Below are 20,039 nucleotides of genomic sequence, written 5' to 3'. Positions count from 1 at the left end.
AAGCACTTTATATAATGATTCAGAGACTTAGGTGCACACAGATATACAATTGTCACATATGAAATGAATCAGCACAGTCTGCTGGTGCATTCTAGATGCATCGGATTGTGACTAAGATGCATTTTCTGCAAAAAAAGACACAAAAAAGGTACCGAGTGCTAGCAGAGCCTCATGGGACCTTGCGCTCTGGGAAGGGCTTTTAGTGTGACTGCAGGAAAGATGTATAAGCACACATCTGTACTCATGAAGGAGGACACACTTTTGTGGAACCAAATGTAATTCCAGTATGCATGTATGAAATAACAAGTGTAGCAAAGCACACGAGCAGATGCTCCATCTTTCATTACATTTATATTCTCAATTCACCTTGTATATAGCAGCCAGAAATGGACACAGATATGGTATTTGCAAGAAGAGCTACGGTGTCTAAGTTTATTAGATGGCTAGCAAACATTGGGAAAATGGGTTTCTCAGGCTTCTAGTATTACTAGTTATAAAATAGCTGTGGCTTGAGCTACTCAATGTCCTGTATGTGTCCCCAACTATTTTACAGGGATAGCAATGGTGTCAAAAGACACAGTGGTCTATTTATGAAGCTGAGTTACTTTGTTATTGTGTATTCACCACAATAAAGGGCATATATAAGCTCTCACAATTTACCGAAAGATAAACCGCAGAGAAAGCACTAATTTGTCTTGCGGTACCTCTTTTATAACTGCATATCATCATCACCATAGAACTCTTTGGGACAATGGCCTAACCCTATTAACCACTTAAAGGGCTAATATTTTTTCCAAAAACTGTTCAGAAATTGTCACTTTTTTATTTTTGAATTAGGTCAAGAACATCTATTTAGAATGTATCCGACAGAATTTTAAATTTTTTTTCAAAAATATTTTTTTTAAACACATAACGTTAATATCAAGTTTTAACATATCTGTTAATGATATATCGGGCTATCGATTATCAAACCATCTCAACATTGTGACTTGGATTTCCCCAGCGGTTGCTCCTCTGGCCAAGTACACACTGGGGGCTGCTTCATTTACATTTCCCCGACAGATGCTCCTCTCTGCAGCTGCCGAGTGGGGGGTCCTGCAGTGCAGCTTTATCAGCAGTAATTGGCAGCATGGCAGACACTGAAGGAGGGTGCAGGTATGCAGAGAAGCCAGGAGGCCCCTCTGTCATTGGCGGCTGCTTTAAGGTTATCTTCTGGCAGCTGCCCATTGTGTGTTTCTGACTTGTCTCATTGTTTTTGAACATGTCAGATAATGCACAGTCTGGCATGGTCACAAACGATGCAACCACACCAGGCAAGTGGCATGGCTTTCCAATGCACAGATCCTCACGTTAGCTGAATGGAATCTGGTAGTAAATCAGCCACTTTGCATTCAGCTAAATGTGCTAAGAACATAGTCACCCAATGCATACATTCGAGTTTGGTCTGCTTCGAAGTACTTGCTCTAGTAAATTAGTTTCACTAGACTTTTTATATATAAGGACCTATGATCACATATATGTAGGTCATAACTTGTAAAATATTATCCAGATTCTGGATGCCAAAGTCAGCAAAGTCTCAGGTTATCAAGTATCTGGGTATAATTACCACGGTGACACTGGTAAGCAGATAGAGAGAAGATAAGTGGTATGAACAAGGTGATAGATAAAATAAAAACATATCAAAGAGAAATTAAAAACTATTTGTGCAAGCAAAAAAATCACAAGTAAGATATTTATGGAACAAAATAATATACAGTACTTTTCTACTTTAGCAAGGACTTAAGCCCCTCATCTGTGAACTGTAAACTACAGTAGTTTAACAAGATTTAGTATGCTCCTTCTCACACTTTAATGTACGCATACATGCCCCTAAAAGGCTTTGGTCACATTCACAATCTGGAATCCACACTTATATTTCCTCTAAGAAGAAGTAGGGACAAATTTCCAAATTTTCATCCCCATCTGAAGAAGATTAGATATGTGCAATTTGACCTTCTGAACATATGGTCAAATTGTATGCAAATCTAATTGTTTAATTATCAGATCAAATAACACTGCCACATAATGCAACTGCCATATTGTCCTCTACCTTTATTTTACCATGACTACTTTTACAGTATTGTCACTTTTATACTGTATTACTCTGCATTGTATTGCCCCAGTTGTACTGCTTAACATTTTATTGGCTCTGTTATATTACAGTTTGTTCTCCCATCTCCTGCCATACTGCCATGCCACTGCTCCCACCAAAGTGCAGACGCTTCCTCCCCCAATCACTGCCTCCTGCCTTCTTACGTCCCACCACCTTCCACAGTGGTCCCCAATCTCTCAAAATGCTATTTCTTGCCCCCTCACATAACCTACATTTCCTTCTCAGATATGCCTTCTGTCCTATCCTTACTTCTCCCTTCCAACTCACCCAGATACTCCCCAGAACATCTCAGTACACCATCATCCCTGCCAACTTTATCCCCATACCCTCATCACTCTTTCCCTTTCTCCAATGCCTTCTTCAATCTTTTATTGTTCTGTAACAAACTTTCCTACATTCATGAGAGTATTATCTCTGACTCTCTCAACCTCATTGCCATTAATAAACATTGGCTCTCACTGTCTGTCAACATTTCACCCACTTTTCTCTAAGTTGGAAACCTCTCTCTCAAACTTCTTGCCCTGGCGACTAACATGGTGATGGCATGGGAGTTCTTCTTTTCCTCTACTATCATTCTGGGTCATACTCACTGTAGCCTTCCTCTCCTTTTCTTCCTTTGAGATCCATTCTGTCTGCATCTTTCACCCCATTTACCTTTGTGTCACTGTCACTGATCCTTCTACCACCTTAATTAAATAATATTTCCATATGCTTTCCCACTCTCCTCCAATGGTCAATCTATTATCCTGGCTAACTAAATTATTTTATTGGACAATTCCATAAATATTGTTGCTTTCAAAGCTGCTTCCTTTCTTCTCTGCCTTTGACCTCTCCCAAATGACCTCTTCCTTCTATTACTCTATTGGTTACTCACTTCACCTATACTTTTCCCACCTTTGAAAAAAATAATGTAGGGGTGGCACCAATGAGTGTCCAATCTCTGCAACATAAGGAGATATAGTGCATTTCACAACTTAATATAAAGGTAATAGAATTGAAAACAGAAGAGTATCTCCGGCGCTTGGAAGGATACTTATAGATCAAAACTTCATTGTGGCACTTCCGCTATGCAAAAGTTGTCCCTTACTCTTCATAAATGGTAACCAAGCAATATAGGACTGTTAAAGGTAGTGTCAGCACTTAAAATATAAGTGGTCGAACACCCTCTTACCCAGACATGAAATATAGACTGCAATTGGCAATTAAAGGATGACCCAGCAAACAATTGATAATCAATAATCAAATGATTTATTAGTTAGATTAATGGAATCATATTACAACTCACTATTATCATGGATAAATGAAATTTAAAAATAACAAAATCATTTTCACTATTGTAGACAACAATGGTTAGAGTAATAATTAAAAGTACAAATAATTTAAAAATTATTTAAAAACACAGTATCACAATTATAAAAATTAGGTACAAAAATAAAGCATTAAAGAAAAATTAAATTCCCATTTAAAAATGCAATGCGTTTCACAGCACCTGGCCTCTTAATCAGGCAGGGTTGAATGAAAGGTTAATTCAAATAGCAGGTACAGTTTCTCCCACAGCACTATTAGTGTGCAGTCCATGTACTGTATACTACCTCAGAGCCATAGAATTGTCACATTTGTTACTTTAACATTGATCCCTCAACACCACCACCAAAGGCACAGGGACTGACAGGACCAGCGCATAACCATGAAGAAATCCAAGAAAGTAACATATAACGTACCATACTCTGCATAATAGTGTCTTGCCTAGTTCATGTTACTGTGCATACCATTTCTTTGAGGTGGAATTAAAGGTGAAAAGGGCAACACTTAAAACTCATCACAGACTACCCAACTATACAGAGGATAACATAGAGATTAGGATAAATATCCTAAATGTTTGGACTTTTGAGAACACCCATCCAACAGAACCATAGAATAGAGTTTTTGAGACTTTATAAAGAACACCCATCCTACTGATGGTATGCATTCGGTATCCCTGAGGTCGGGATGGCGACACTTACATTACCGGTGCCAGAGTACCAGCGCCAGTCAGAATTACGGTGCTGGCTTCCCGACCGCTGGGATGCCAAAGGTAAGTAACATTTAGGGTTAGGGTTAGGCACTAGGGGGAGGGTTAGGTTTAGGGTGCGGGGAGGTGGAGGTTAGGTTCAGGCACAAGGGGGAGGTTAGGGTTAGGCACCAAAGAGGGAGGTTTAGGGTAGGGAGAGGAGGAGGGTTAGCATACCGACCAACAAGTGTCGGTATGTTAATCCTGTCGGGATCCCAGCGTTGGGATTCTGACCACCAGGATCCCGACTGTCAGTGTTTCATACCGATTCCCCTACTGATACATTGCATACTAAATCTTAGCAATAGTTATTTACTAGATTAAGAACACTAATATTGGAACTTTCCACACCAATGTGGGACATACAGATTGCATAGTCAGGATCCATATCGAATAAAGATTCAGAGCACAATGCTAGCGAATATCCATTTGAACACAAGCAGATTTAACAGCATAACTTTAATAAACAGTCAATTGCATGAATCGGACATAACTAACATATTTTAATTAACTTCAAATATCCTAGAGTGCACCACATCAACACACTATTATGTTTTTCTAGAGGTTGGGATACCTCTAAATATGGATCTGCTAAGGATACACTGGGATAAATCTTAGAGCGCTGTACCCCATTTTGTATATTATTCGTCCAGACATTACATACAGGATTGCCGAGTGCTGATACAATTCCCAAATGCCATTTTCCACAGCATGCTGCTTCTACAGAGAATTGCCCTACCCTTACTCCTGTTATCTATTCTACCTAGTTTGTGGGGTTATAGTAATGTTTAGCACTTATGTTATTATTTATACTAATGCTATTATCTCCCATTTTTTATTGCACTTATGCGCTTATACTCTGTTACTGGGAAATGTTTTTATGTTTAGCCTATACAGTGATGCAGATACTTTATACATTAAATAAAATAAAATATTATAATAAACATAAGTTGACATTGGTATTTCATGAGTTATTTTTGTATGTTTGAAGGTTTTTATTACATTGGTTTCTGACATTGCGCCAGAGTCCTGACTATCTTCCATGTATGCTCCAGTACCATTTTTTTCCAGGGGGCAGGAAGCTCACACAAGACCTTGCACAGTGGCCCTCTCATTTATTATATACCACTGGCAAGTCATGACAAAATAAAATTGCAATCAAAGATGGTTTAAGAGAGGAGGGGGCCCAGTGATTTCTGTCTGCATTGCAGTACAACATGGAACCCTGGAGAGGTAAGTATATTTATATATAGGTGCAGGGAGTGCAATGTGGGCCCCCCTGGACCTAGGGGCCTGCGTGCATCCATTATATATACAACAATGTTGCAATGCTGCTTTGCACTTTTGGGGTTCATAAATGACCCATATTGACACAAAACACAGAAATGATCATTTCACATTAAAGAGTTGCACAACTCTCACACCCAACAGATGCTGACAGAACATCAAGCAATATAGAGATGACTCTTCCCTTTAAATTAACATTTAAATGTTATAATTTATAATAGTAATCTCTAAATTGTCATTATTATCAATTTGATACGGTTTAAAATAGAAGTTCTCTTTGTATTGATAATATCTTGTTCTATCCTGCTCCAACACACCCAAAATACAGCCATATTTTCTAAGATTTGTACAGAGTAACAGAAAAATGTCATATAGAAGGACGTTGTCCCTAATTTCACAAAACAACCTGCCCCCTAACTCTTCTCTTCTCTACCCACTTTTTATTTTTTTATTCCCACCTCAAAAAGTTGCTTAGCAAGGGTTGGGTATGACATCCTGGCGGCTCAATAGCCACCAGGTGAAATACCGACAGTGGAAGCCCGACAGAAGGAGAATCCTGATGGCGCAGGTAAGTCACCTAACCCTACACTTCTCCCCTGCTAAACCTAACCCTCTCTTGGCGGTACCTAACCCTAACACTCCCAGGGTGGCGCCTAACCCTAAATCCCCCTAAGGGTACCTAAACCTAACTCCCCTCCCTGCACCCGAATCCTAACCCTCCCAGGGTGCCCAATTTTAACCTCCCCCCAGTGGTGTCTAACCCTAACCTCCCCTTCCCCTAGCCTAACCCTAACCCATCCCAGGGGGGTTCCTAACTCTAAGTCCTCCCGGGGGTGCCTAAACCTAACCCTCCCCCCCACGACTAACTGCTAAGGACGCCCAGACTTACCTCGTTCTGTCCGGTGTCCTTCGACATTCAGGCGTTGGGATTAAGATAGGCGTCAGTATTTTGACACCTATCTTAAGTCCCATGTTGGTTTTCCACAGTCAGGATATGGACCAAATAAATATAGAAAAATAGAGGTGCTGATTGTCCAACAAATGTATTTTAAAATACAATTCAGATTTTAGTTATTAAAATATCGTTGATGTCCGGCACAAATCAGATCACATAATCCACAAAAAATTATAAAAATTATACAGTTACATAGATAGTACACATCTTAAATTTTAAATATAGCACTTAGCCTCAATATATCATTTAATTAATCTCTGTTTATAAAACAATTTAACAGTGCTATTGATAATCTGATATCACATATAAGACAGGTTCAGCTCTATATGTAGCACTAATGTTTTTAGAACCGTATATTATATGTAGTTTTAACTATAAGGCAGTTTAATCTCCTCTTGATATGCTAATCAAATCCTACTAACAATAATGCATTTAATAACCAAGCTATTCAGAGATGTTATTATGTATCCATTTAAGAAAGTAACTTTTTCTGTTTGCCACAGACAGTGTTACTCCAGCTGGTCATTTCTTAATTGTATGATAGCTAAGTGCTATATTTAAAATTTAATATGTGCACTATCTATGTAACCGTAGCATTTTTTTTTATCCTTTTATGTGGATTATGTGATCTGATTTGTGCCGGACGGCAACGATATTTTAATAACTAAAATCTAAATTCTGTTTTAAAATAAATTTGTTTGGACAATCAGCGCCTCTATTTTTCTATATTTATTTGTTTTTTTTGCGGGATTGGTAATTACTCCATTATAGAGACTGCAGATTGCCAAGGTATACAATTATATTAGTCCTGCACCAGCTACTTATTTATCTTTGGGATATACAGTAGACCGGTGGCATTTAGGCCCTCATTCAGAGTCAATCGCAAGAAGCGATCGCTCACTCTGAATGAGGGCGGGCACTTCTTGTTTTAAAGTGCTGCCTCCAGGTCGCAAGCTAAGCTGTGGGTTACCACCCACAGCTTAGCTTGCGATCAGGGTGATGGTTGCAATGGTCATCACCATCGCGACCATCGGAGCTTACGACCAGACCCTAAGGTTGGGTCTGGGCTCTCGTAAGCCCCAGGGAACTTCCTGCTCTGTTTGAGCAGGAAGTTCCCCACTGACATCATCAATGATGTCAGTGGGGCCGACCCCAAACGGCAAGCGTTCCGACTGGAACGCCTCCGTTTGGTCGGCACACCCCCGGCCTGCCAAGCAAATGGGGCGAGCTGTCACTCAACATCGACAGCTCGCCCCGTCTGCTACGAGACCCCTAGCGATGGAGTGCCCATCGCTAGCCGAGTCTCGCGCATGCGCATGACGGAGCTGGCTCCGTCGTGCGCATGCTCTGTGGGGACCATCGACATGGTTGCGAGAGCATCAGCACTTGCGACCGGGTCTGAATGAGATCCTTAGTCTGCCGGTCTATTGACTACATCCCGTATCTGCCTTGGGGAAAGTCTGGCCCAAATGGAACTGTTTATTTTCTTAATTTTCTTATATTACCACCATCCTCCAGAACTTCAACCCTAAGCCTATTGTGGACAAAAAGGACCTTGATATCACTCCAGAAAGCAGTGGGTTGGGCAATATCCCATGACCCTACACAATGCGCCTTATCCCCCGGTGAGAATGAGAAGAAATGGCTATAATACAAATTAAATGGTTAAAAATACAATATTATTCATTCTGTGTCAATAACAAATGCTAGAGCATCATTCAACAGTTTTTAAATCATATTTATTCCCGTTCTATACTGCAATTACACAATTCCAATTTTATTTTTTATCTACTATAGTTCTATATTGTTTCTTTTTATACTCTTTGCTGTTGTTTATCAAAATAATTAACATTGTTTAGAATCTTTTTTTTTTTAATTGGTCATGAACTAATCTAAAAATAAAACAAAACAAACAAACTCATTGCCATAAGATGTCATGGCACATATTTAACCTATATCGTTATCAAACTTGTAAATTCACTGTTTGAGACATTATTCAAAATATTTACTCATAAGCACTCTTTTTCCTAATTGTAGCAATTACCTGTCTCGTTTATAATGGACAAGATTTTATTATGTGTCTTCTGGATTGTGCATTAATTACCAGCTCTCTATTGCCACTTTATCAAGGGTACGGGACACATAAGAGAAGATTGATTATTAAGCAAGCATATATAAAACAATGATTATTGCCACAACAAAGACATGACATATACATTAGATAGAGTTTCTCTGTGGTGATTAAATATGCATTGAAACTTACAAATCTGTGGCCTGCATTATTACTGTATTACAGATGGACGAATAAAAACTTTTAAGAATTTTTATAGAAACATATTTTTTTTTAGAAATAATGTGATGAATCCAAGACCCACCTACAACATTTGATTAATACATGTATCATCTGTATGTACATAAATCTAGGGCCAAATGTAGTAAGTAGGGATGTGCAGGCTCGGATTAGTTTGGATTTTCCCACCAAATTCAGATTTTTCCCGCCAAAAATCGGGTCTCAGAAAGAGGCAAAACGTCATTTTTCATGGACTTTGGCCAGGAATGATGATGTTTGTCCATGAAAGATGACGTTTTGCCTCTTTCTGAGACTCGATTTTTGTCGGGAAAAATCCTAATTTGTCGGGAAATCCGAACTAATCTGAGCCTGCACATCCCTAGTAATAAGGTGAGAGTTTAGAAAATATGAGAGTTTTCTCACACTGTTTAATCTCGGCCAATGTAATAGAGCCCGGAACAATGCAACAGAGCAAATTTGCATTTTCACAGTCAAAAACTTTCACAATTTAAAAGCTCATTCAGATGTTTTCCCATTTTGAAGATAAAACTCAACAAATGTGAGAGTTTACTGCTAAACTCTCACATTTTCTGAACTCTCACCCTATTACATTTGGCCCCTAGCCTCAATACAACATGCAGAACAACTTGCTTGGTGTGAGTGAAAAGCCAAGCCCAGGATGCACCAGTAGACTGTGCTGATGAATTTGATATGTGACACTTGTACACTGTATCTGTGTGCTCCTGAGACTGTATACGAAGCACAACGGAACTTGGAATGAAAACAGCTGTGGCCACTACATTGTAGCACTTTGTATACTGATTCAGAGACTTAGGTGCACACAGATATACAATTGTCACATATGAAATTAATCAGCACAGTCTGCTGGTGCATTCAAGTCACATCGCATTGTGACTAAGATGCTTTTTCTGCAAAAAAAGACACAAACAAGGTACCCAGTGCTAGCAGAGTCTCATGGCACCTGGCGCGCTGGGTGGGGCTTTTAGTGTGACTGCAGGAAAGATGTATAAGGACACATCTGTGCTCATGAAAGAGCACACACTTTTGTGGAACCAAATGTAATTCCAGTATGCATGTATGAAATAACAAGTGTAGCAAACCACACGAGCAGATGCTCCATCTTTCATTACATTTATATTCTCTATTCACCTTGTATATAGCAGACAGAAGTGGACACAGATATGGTATTTGCAAGAAGAGTGATGGTGTCTACGTTTATTAGATGGCTAGCAAACATTTGGTAAAATGGGTTTCTCAGGCTTCTAGTATTACTAGTTATAAAATAGCTGTGGCTTGTGCTATTCAATGACCTGTATGTGTCCCCAACTATTTTACTGGGATAGCAATTGTGTCAAAAGACACAGGCCCTGATTCAGAGCCGGACGCTCTGACAGAGCGCTCGCTCTGAATCAGGGCCGTCCTTCTCTTTTTTTAGAGCGGCCTCCTGGTCGCTCGCATAGCTGTGGGTGACCACCCACAGCTATAGCAAGCGGCCAGGAAGATGGTCAAGACCATCGCGACCATAGAGCCTGCGACGAGACCCTTGTGGTAGGGTCTCGTTGCCGCCAGCCTAAGAGTGCTTTTAGCTCTAACTGGGCCGAAAGCACTCCCACTGACATCACTTGTGATGTCAGTGGGGCCGGTCCTATACGGTAGGCATTCCCATGGGAATGCCTCCGTTTGGGCAGCCACGCCCCCGGCCCGCTCACCAAAGGGGGCGTGCTGTCACTCATCATCGACAACACGCCCCCTTTGTAGCGAGACCCGGAGTGACAGCTTGCCCGTCACTATCCGGGTCTCGCGCATGCGCATGACGGAGCCGGCTCCGTCATGAGCATGCGCACTGGGCCAACATCAACCCGCTTGCGAGTGCATAGCGCTCGCGAGCGGGTCTGAATCAGGCCCACAGTGGCCTATTTATGAAGCTGAATTACTTTGTTATTGTGTATTCACCAAAATAAAGGGCATATCTAAGCTCTCACAATTTACTGAAAGATAAACTGCAGAGAAAGCAGTAATTTGTCTTGCGGTACCTCTTTTATAACTGCGTATCATCATCACCATAGACCTCTTTGGGACAATGGCTTAACCCTATTTAACCACTTAAAGGGCTAATATTTTTTCCAAAAACTGTTCAGAAATTGTCACTTTTTTATTATTGAATTAGGTCAAGAACATCTACTTTGTACGTATCAAACTGAATTTTTTATTTTTTTTCAAAAATATTTTTTTTAAACACATAACGTTAATACCAAGTTTTAACATATCAGTTAATGATATATTGGGCTATCGATTATCAAACCATCACAACATTGCGACTTTACACACTGGGGGCTGCTTCATTTACATTTCCCCGACAGATGCTCCTCTCTGCAGCTGCTGTGTAGGGGGTCCTGCAATGCTGCTTGATCAGCAGTGATTGGCAGCATGGCAGACACTGAAGGAGGGTGCAGGGATGCAGAAAAGCCAGGAGGTCCCTCTGTCATTGGCGGCTGCTTTAAGGTTATCTTCTGGCAGCTGCCCATTGTGTGTTTCTGACTTGTCTCATTGTTTTTGAACATGTCAGGTAATGCACAGCCTGGTGTGGTCACAAACGATGCAATCACACCAGGCAAGTGGCATGGCTTTCCTATGCATCGATCCTCACATTAGCTGAATGGAATCTGGTAGTAAATCAGCCACTTTGCGTTCAGCTAAATGTGCTAAGAATCACATTGTCACCTAATGCATACATTCGAGTTTAGTCTGCTTACCAAAAGTACTTGCTCTAGTAAATTAGTTTCACTAGACTTTTTATATATAAGGACCTATGATCACATATATGTAGGTCATAACTTGTAAAATATTATCCAGATTCTGGATGCCAAAGTCAGCAAAGTCTCAGGTCATCAAGTATCTGGGTATAATTATCACGGTGACACTGGTAAGCAGATAGAGAGAAGATAAGTGGTAAGAACAAGGTACTAGATAAAATCAAAACATATCAAAGAGAAATTAAAAACTATTTGTGCAAGCAAAAAAATCACAAGTAAGATATTTATGGAACAAAATATTATACAGTACTTTTCTACTTTAGCAAGGACTAATCAATACTTAAGCCCCTCATCTGTGATCTGTAAACTACAGTACTTTAACAAGATTTAGTATGCTCCTTCTCACACTTTAATCTACCCATACATGCCCCCAAAAGCTTTGGTCACATTCACAATCTGGAATCCACACATATTTCCTCTAAGTAGAAGTAGGGACAAACATCCAATTCTTCATCCCCATCTGAAAAAGATTAGATATGTGCAATTTGACCTTCTGAACATATGATCAAATTGGTTGCAAATCTAATTGTTTAATTATCAGATCAAATAACAATGCCACATAATGCAACTGCCATATTGTCCTCTACCTTTATTTTACCATGACTACTTTTACAGGATTGCCACTTTTATACTGTATTACTCTGCATTGTATTGCCCCAGTTGTACTGCTTAACATTTTATTGGCTCTCTTATATTAAAGTTTGTTCTTTCATCTCCTGCCATACTGCCATGCCGCTGCTCCCACCAAAGTGCAGACACTTCCTCCCCCAATCACTGCCTCCTGCCTTCTTATGTCCCACCACCTTCCACAGTGGTCCCCAATCTCTCAAAATGCTATTTCTTGCCCCATCACATAACCTATATTTCCTTCTCAGATATGCCTTCTGTCCTATCCTTACTTCTCCCTTCCAACTCACCCAGATACTCCCCAGAACATCTCAGTACACCATCATCCCTGCCAACTTTATCCCCATACCCTCATCACTCTTTCCCTTTCTCCAAAGCCTTCTTCAATCTTTGATTGTTCTGTAACAAACTTTCCTACATTCATGAGTGTATTATCTCTGACTCTCTCAACCTCATTGCCATTAATAAACATTGGCTCTCACTGTCTGTCAACATTTCACCCACTTTTCTCTAAGTTGGAAACCTCTCTCTCAAACTTCTTGCCCTGGTGACTAACATGGTGATGGCATTGGAGCTCTTCTTTTCCCCTACTATCATTCTGGGACATACTCACTGTAGCCTTCCTCTCCTTTTCTTCCTTTGAGATCCATTCTGTCTGCGTCTTTCACCCCATTTACCTTTGTATCACTGTCACTGATCCTTCTTCCACCTTAATTAAATAATATTTCCATATGCTTTCCCACTCTCTCTCCTCCAATGGTCAATCTATTATCCTGGCAAACAATTATTTTATTGGACAATTCTGTAAATATTGTTTCTTTCAAAGCTGCTTCCCTTCTTCTCTGCCTTTGACCTCACCCAAATGACCTCTTCCTTCTATTACTCTATTGGTTATTCACTTCACCTATACTTTTCCCACCTTTGAAAAAATTAATGTAGGGGTGGCACCAATGAGTGTCCAATCTCTGCAACATAAGGAGATCTAGTGCATTTCACAACTTAATCCAAAGGTAAGAGAATTGAAAACAGAAGAGTATCTCCGGCGCTTGGAAGGATACTTATAGATCAAAACTTCATTGTGGCACTTCCGCTATGCAAAAGTTGTCCCTTACTCTTCATAAATGGTAACCAAGCAATATAGGACTGTTAAAGGTAGTGTCAGCACATAAAATATAAGTGGTCGAACACCCTCTTAACCAGACATGAAATATAGACTGCAATTGGCAATTAAAGGATGACCCAGCAAACAATTGATAATCAATAATCAAACGATTTATTTGTTAGATTAATGGCATCATATTACAACTCACTATTATCATGGATAAATGAAATTTAAAAATAACAAAATCATTTTCACTATTGTAGACAACAATGGTTAGAGTAATATTTAAAAGTACAAATAATTTAAAAATTATTTAAAAACACAGTATCACAAGTTAAAAATTAGGCACAAAATTAAAGCATTAAAGAAAAATTAAATTCCCACTTAAAACTGCAACGCATTTCACAGCACCTGGCCGCTTACTCAGGCAGGGTTGAATAAAAGGTTAATTCAAATTGCAGTTGCAGTTTCTCCCACAGCACTATTAGTGTGCTGTCCATGTACTGTATACTACCTTAGAGCCATAGAATTGTCACATTTGTTACTTTACCATTGATCCCTCAACACCATTACCAAAGGCACCGGGACTGACAGGACCAACGCATAACCATGGAGAAATCCAAGAAAGTAACGTATAAACTTAATATACTCTGTATAATAGTGTCATGTCTAGTTCATGTTACTGTGCATACCATTTCTTTGAGGTGGAATTAAAAGTGAAAAGGGCAACAATTAAGACTCATCACAGACTGCCCAACTATACAGAGGATAACATAGAGATAAAAACACAGAATCGCAAGTTGAAAATTAGGCACAAAAATAAAGCATTAAAGAAAAATTTAATTCCCACTTAAAAATGCAATGCGTTTCACAGCACCTGGCCGCTTCCTCAGGCAGGGTTTAATGAAAGGTTAATTCAAATAGCTGGTGCAGTTTCTCCCACAGCACTATTATTAGTGTGCAGTCCTTGTACTTTATACTACCTCAGAGCCATAGAATTGTCACATTTGTTACTTTAACATTGATCCCTCAACACCACCACCAAAGGCACCGGGACTGACAGGACCAGCGCATAACCATGGAGAAATCCAAGAAAGTAACATATAACTTACCATACTCTGCATAATATTGTCATGCCTAGTTCATGTTACTGTGCATACCATTTCTTTGAGGTGGAATTAAAGGTGAAAAGGGCAACACTTAAAACTCATCACAGACTGCCCAACTATACAGAGGATAACAGAGATTAGGATAAATATCCTAAATGTTTGGACTTTTGAGAACACCCATCCAACAGAACCATAGAATAGAGTTTTTGAGCCTTTATAAAGAACACCCATCCTACTGATGGTATGCATTTGGTATCCCTGAGGTCGGCATGCCGACACTTACATTACCGACGCCAGAGTACCAGCACCAGTCAGAATCACGGTGCCGGCATCCTGACCGCTGGGATGCCAAAGGTAAGTAACATTTAGGGTTATGGTTAGGCACTAAGGGGAGGGTGAGTGTTAGGCACTAAGGGGGTGGGTTAGGTTTAGGCGGGGAGGTAAAGGTTAGGTTCAGGCACTAGGGGGAGGTTAGGGTTAGGCACCAAAGAGGGAGAGTTAGGGTAGGGAGAGGGGGAGGGTTAGCATACCAACCAACAAGTGTCGGTATGTTAATCCTGTCGGGATCCCAGCGTTGGGATTCTGACCACCAGGATCCCGACTGTCAGTATTTCATACCGATTCCCCTACTGATACATTGGATACTAAATCTTAGCAATAGTTATTTACTAGATTAAGAACACTAATATTGGAACTTTCCACACCAATGTGGGACATACAGATTGCATAGTCAGGATCCATATCGAATAAAGATTCAGAGCACAATGCTAGCGAATATCCGGTTGAACACAAGCAGATTTAACAGCATAACTTTAATAACCAGTCAATTGCATAAATCGGACATAATTAACATATTTTAAGTAACTTCAAATATTTTAGAGTGTACCACATCAACACGCTATTATGTTTTTCTAGAGGTTGGGATACCTCTAAATATGGATCTGCTAAGGATACACTGTTATAAATCTTAGAGCGCTGTACCCCATTTTGTATATTATTTGTCCAGACATTACATACAGGATTGCCGAGTGCTGATGCAATTCCCAAATGCCATTTTCCACAGCATGCTGCTTCTACAGAGAATTGCCCTACCCTTGCTCATGTTATCTATCCTACCTAGTTTGTGGGGTTATAGTAATGTTTAGCACTTATGTTATTATTTATACTAATGCTATTATCTCCCATTTTTTATTGCACTCATGCTCTTATCCTCTGTTACTGGGAAATGCTTTTATGTTTAGCCTATACAGTGATGCAGATACTTTATACATTAAATAAAATATTATAATAAACATAAGTTGACATCGGTATTCCATGAGTTATTTTTGTATGTTTGAAGGTTTTTATTACATTGGTGTCTGACTTTGCGCCAGAGTCCTGACTATCTTCCGTGTATGCTCCAGTAGCATTTTTTTCCAGGGGGCAGGAGGCTCACACAAGACCTTGCACAGTGGCCCTCTCATTTATTAAATACCACTGGCATGGCAAGTCATGACAAAATAACATTGCAATCAAAGACGTTTTAAGAGAGGAGGGGGCCCGATGATTTCTGTCTGCATTGCAGACATGAAACCCTGGAGAGGTAAGTATAATTATATATGGGTGCAGGGAGAGCAATCTGGGCCCCCCTGGAACTAGTGGCCTGTGTGCATCCATTATATATACAAAAAATGTTGCAATGCTGCTTTGCTCTTTTGGGGTTCATAAATGACCCATATTGACACAAAACACAGAAATTATCATTTCACATTAAAGAGTTGCACAACTCTCACACCCAACAGATGCTGACAGAACATCAAGCAATATAGAGATGAATCTTCCCATTAAATTAACATTTCAATTTAATAATTTATAATAGTAATCTCTAAATTGTCATTATTATCAATTTGATACGGTTTAAATAAGAAGTTCTTTTTGTATTGATATTATCTTGTTCTATCCTGTTCCAACACACCCAAAATACAGCCATATTTTCCAAGAATTGTACAGAGTAACAGAAAAATGTCAAATAGAAGAATGTTGTTCCTAATTTCACAAAACAACCTGCCCCCTAACTCTTCTCTTCTCTACCCACTTTTTATTTTTTTTATTCCCTCCTCAAAAACATGCTTAGCAAGGGTTCAGTATGAAATCCTGGCGGCTTAATAGCCACCAGGTGAAATACCGACAGTGGAAGCCCGAAAGAAGGAGAATCCCGATAGCGCAGGTAAGTCACCTAACCCTACTCTTCTCCCCTGCTAAACCTAACCCTCTCTTGCTGGTACCTAACCCTAAAACTCCAAGGGTGGTGCCTAACCCTAAGTCCCCTGAGGGTGCCTAAACTTAACTCCCCTCCCTGCACCCTAATCCTAACCCTCCCAGGGAGGTGCCCAATTTTAACCTCCCCCCAGTGGTGCCTAACCCTAACCTCCCCTTCCCCTAGCCTAACCCTAACCTATCTCAGGGGGGTTCCTAACTCTAAGTCCCCCCAGGGGTGCCTAAACCTAACCCTCCCCCCCACTACTAACTGCTAAGGATGCCCAGACTTATCTCATTCTGCCCGGTGTCTTTCGGTATTCAGGGGTTGGGATTAAGAGAGGCGTTGGTATTTTGATGTCTATTTTAAGTCCCATGTCGGGCTTCCACAGTCAGGATATAGACCAAATAAATATAGAAAAATAGAGGCGCTGATTGTCCAAACAAATTTATTTTAAATCACAATTTAGATTTTAGTTATTAAAATATCGTTGCCGGCCGGCACAAATCAGATCACATAATCCACATAAAATTATAAAAAATTATACAGTTACACCCCCTTTCCTCCTAAATTCCGGGTCTGACCCGGAGTTGGAACAAAGGGCCTGATTCAGAGCCGGACACTATTTGCGGACGCTCGTTCAGAAAAAGGGGCTGGCTATTTAAATTAAGCGCTCGCTCTTTGCGGTCTGTTGACGCCTCTATGTATGAAAGAGCGAAAGAAACATGCGCTCACTATTTTGGAAAAAACGCCCCCTGGCCGCTCGCATCATACGTCATCTATTTATTTGATTAATCGAGTACATCGAAAGGCTTATGAACTGCTCGCAGTGCTTGTGATAGCATTTTCCTACCGCAATCATGCGTGCAGTTCAGGCTAAAAGACAACCAAGTGACGTGGTCAATGACGCTGCTTTGTTAATTATGCACACCCTTAAAATGCCCGTTTTGACCGTTTGGCACGCCTGCGTTCGGATCTCCACTCCCCGTTTTCAAGCACCTTCCCCTGTTACCACCCACAAACGCCTCATCCTGTCACTCAAATTAGCAGGCATTCGCTATTTTGCGAGCACACGATTTTTGACCGCACTGACTGGTTCGCGCATGCGTATAACTATCCGTACGCATGCGCAGTTGGGCAAACATCGCTCGGAACGAACGAGCGGCCGCTTACGAGCGGCTCTGAATCAGGCTCAAAGTTCCTATCCGGATCAGACCCGGAAATTTGCCGGCGCCGACTCTGGATATTCCCGAGTCGGCGCCGCTCACACCGGAGTCGGGTCTGCATAGACCCGGCTTTTCCGGAGTGAAAGTGGACGCTTGGAGATGATGTAATCTCCAAGCACCACTGAAGCCAGACCAATCAGCCGGCTAGCAGCGCACTCCAGGTCATCGTGACCTGGAGTGCGCTCTTCTCACAGCAGGGTTTCAAGGGCTATGCCCGTGTTAAACCCTGCTAGTTACCTGGGTTGGATTGCTGGGTCACTCGACCCGGCGATCCAACCCTCTCCCCTTTTACACCAGGGAGCTGCCTGGGTTAACCCTTCAAAAACCCGGGTTTTAGCTCTGGTGTAAAAGGGGTATAACATAGATAGTATACATCTTAAATTTTAAATATAGCACTTATCCTCAATATATCATTTAATTAATCTCTGTGCTATTGATAATCTGATATCACATATAAGACAGGTTGAGCTCTATATGTAGCACTAGTGTTTTTTGAACCGTATATTATATATGTAGTTTTAACTATAAGGCAGTTTAATCTCCACTTGATATGCTGATCAAATCCTACTAACAATAATGCATTTAATAACCAAGCTATTCAGTGATGTTATTATGTATCCATTTAAGAAAGTAACTTTTTCTGTTTGCCACAGACAGTGTTACTCCAGCTGGTCAGTTCTTAATTGAATGATAGCTAAGTGCTATATTTATAATTTAAGATGTGCACTATCTATGTAACCGTGTAATTTTTTTAATCATTTTATGTGGATTATGTGATCTGATTTGTGCCAGACGGCAACGATATTTTAATAACTAAAATCTAAATTGTGATTTAAAATAAATTTGTTTGGACAATCAGCGCCTCTATTTTTCTATATTTATTTGTTTTTTTGGTGGGATTGGTATTTACTCCATTATAGAGACTGCAGATTGCCAAGGTATACAATTGTATTAGTCCAGCACCATATTTATATTTGGGATATGCAGTAGACCGGTGGCATTTAGTTTGCCGGTCTATTGACTACATCCCGCTAAGCAGCCATGTATGGTCATGCAAAAATATTTTTAATCATCTAACTGGCTAATATTTTTTCCAGAAACAGCTCAGAAATTGTCGTTTTTTTCATGACTGAATTAGCAAGGGTTCAGTATGAAATCCTGGCGGCTTAATAGCCACCAGGTGAAATACCGACAGTGGAAGCCCGAAAGAAGGAGAATCCCGATAGCGCAGGTAAGTCACCTAACCCTACTCTTCTCCCCTGCTAAACCTAAACCTGTAGGAAAAAGACGCCTCCTGCCTGCATCTACAATCCAAGTGACATCTGCGATCATAGAACAGATCTTGTCACTGCCCACGCTTCACCTAGGTTACATCACAGCATGTCACTTATGCTGTGGCTTGGGAGAACTGCAAATGATTTTGCAGAAGGGGTACAGATCCTGCGCAGATGCATGTCTCTCACAATCAGTGTTGCATGCAATGCATTGAGTGTGTGAACAACACTGAATCAGGTCCAAGAGTTCAGCAGTAATATTAATAAAACAAACTTAATTGACTGAGTAAGCACAGGCACCCACAGGACACATATACCCCCTATTTAGAGCAGGGCTCCTGTTCCAGGGCATAATGAGAGGCTTGCCAAATTGTCTAAACCCTGACAAAATTTGGTGAACATTTCCTCTTGTACATAAATCATTCATGTGTGACTGTAGAATTAACCAAGACAAGCCAATTTGAAAATGTAGATAGATGGGAAGCAATTCATTGCCTAATATTACATACACTTGCCAGAACCTGTAGATTGTTAACATATAATTGAAGGTATTTATCTAATACATCCTTAGTAGGGATAACATATATACACATTATGGAATTTCTTACTGTAGACTACAATATGAAACCATAATGCAGTTACCATGGGGCAATACCACAATAAGAGCCAGAACCCCATGTCCTTTGTACCACATTTAGGAGAAGCAATATAAGTTATATGACTTGGTTTAATCAGCTTCACCAAGGTCCAATTCATTCTATGCAAAAAAAAGCTGTATTTTCTGATATTGGGCATAAGATATTGCCTTTTGGGAAGAACTCAGAACAAAATCCCAATCATCATCTAACAGGAGCCACAGATGAGCCTTACAGTGTTGCAGCCCTTCACCACTACACT

Source organism: Taudactylus pleione, unplaced genomic scaffold, assembly GCF_031769625.1.
Source record: "Taudactylus pleione unplaced genomic scaffold, aTauple2 ptg000481l, whole genome shotgun sequence".
In the NCBI taxonomy this organism is placed as follows: domain Eukaryota; kingdom Metazoa; phylum Chordata; class Amphibia; order Anura; family Myobatrachidae; genus Taudactylus; species Taudactylus pleione.
This window is presented reverse-complemented; position numbering follows the sequence as displayed.